Genomic DNA, 1,488 nt, shown 5'->3' on the forward strand with positions numbered 1-1,488 from the left:
GATCACTAATTGAGAAAATGCCTTACAGTTGGATCTCATGGAGGCATTTCCTCAACTGAAGCTCCTTTCTCTGTGATAACTCCAGCTGTGTCAATTTGACACAAAACTAGCCAGCACACTGGATTTAAAGACAGAAATCTGAAGATTTAAAGACATCAACCCCCAAATAGTAGGTGATTTCAATACCCCACTTTCTTCAATACATAGGCCATCTGGACAAAAAAAATAAACAGAGAAACCAAAGGAGCAGTCCTAAATTACTTCTACAAGCTCAGGATCACTCTAATCTTAAGACCAGGTAAAGGCAAAACAAAAACAGAAAGCTGGCTCTCCTTTTCTGGCTGGAACCACGGAGGCTGTTCCAGAGAAGAAAAAGAAGGTTGCCACTGTGCCAAAAACCCTTAAGAAAAAGGTTCCTGCTGTGCAAAAAACTCGTGAGAAAAGGGTTTCTGCTGTGCCAGAAACCTTTAAGAAAAAGTGAAGTAATTTCGCAGAGTTGAAGGTGACACGCCTGAGGAAGAAGTTTGCCCTGAAGACACTGTGAAAGGCAAGGAGGAAGCTCATCTATGAGAAGACAAAGCGCTATATCAAGGAGTACAGGCAGATAGATGTTCTGGACTGAGATTTGGATGGCCAGGATGGCAAGGGAAGCTGGGAACTTCTATGTGCCCACAGAACCAAAATTTGCATTTGTCATCAGAATCTGAGGTATCAATGGAGTAAGCCCAAAAGTCCGAAAGGTATTGCAGCTTCTTCATCTTTGACAGATCTTCAATGGCACCTTTGTTAAGCTCATCAAGGCTTCAATTAACATGCTGTGGATTGTGGAACCATACATTACATGAGGTTACCCCAACCTGAAGTCAGTTAACAAGCTCATCTACAAGCGAGGCTATGACAAAATCAACAAGAAGCGGATCGCCTTGACAGATAATTCCTTGATTGCTCGACCTCTAGGTAAATTTGGCATCATCTGCATGGAGGATCTAGGTTATGCGATCTATGCAGTTGGGAAACGCTTCAAGGAAGCAAATAACTTCCTGTGACCCTTCAAATTTTCTTCCCCACGAGGTGGAATGAAGAAAAAGACAACTCACTTTGTAGAAGGTGGAGATGCTGGTAACAGGGAAGACGAGATAAACAGGCTTTAGAAGACAGATTAACTAAGGTGTCACCCATAGTATTTTTGTAATCTGGTCAGTTAATAAACAGTCACAGCTTAGCAAATTGAAAAAAAGAAAGAAAGAAAGAAAGAAAGAAAGAAAGAAAGAAAGAAAGAAAGAAAGAAAGAAAGAAAGAAAGAAAGAAAGAAAGCTGCAGGCCAATATCCTTGATGAACACTGATTTAAAATGTTTAATAAAGATGGTTAAAAAAAAAAAGTACCTAGTTTGTCCTGAGATCACTCCCACCTGGTACCCCCACAGTTACCCCATCTATAAACTGCTAGAGCATATTAAGGGTTCAGTCTTGTAGATCCAGAGCTGCAG

At 40.9% G+C, this 1,488-nt stretch overlaps 1 pseudogene; it reads left to right on the forward strand.

Moving 5' to 3' along the window:
- Positions 1-1,151, forward strand: part of LOC110301500 — a 63,092-nt pseudogene extending 61,941 nt beyond the window's left edge.
- The last annotated feature ends 337 nt before the right edge of the window (positions 1,152-1,488 follow it).

Source organism: Mus caroli, chromosome 9 (genome assembly GCF_900094665.2).
Source record: "Mus caroli chromosome 9, CAROLI_EIJ_v1.1, whole genome shotgun sequence".
NCBI lineage: Eukaryota > Metazoa > Chordata > Mammalia > Rodentia > Muridae > Mus > Mus caroli.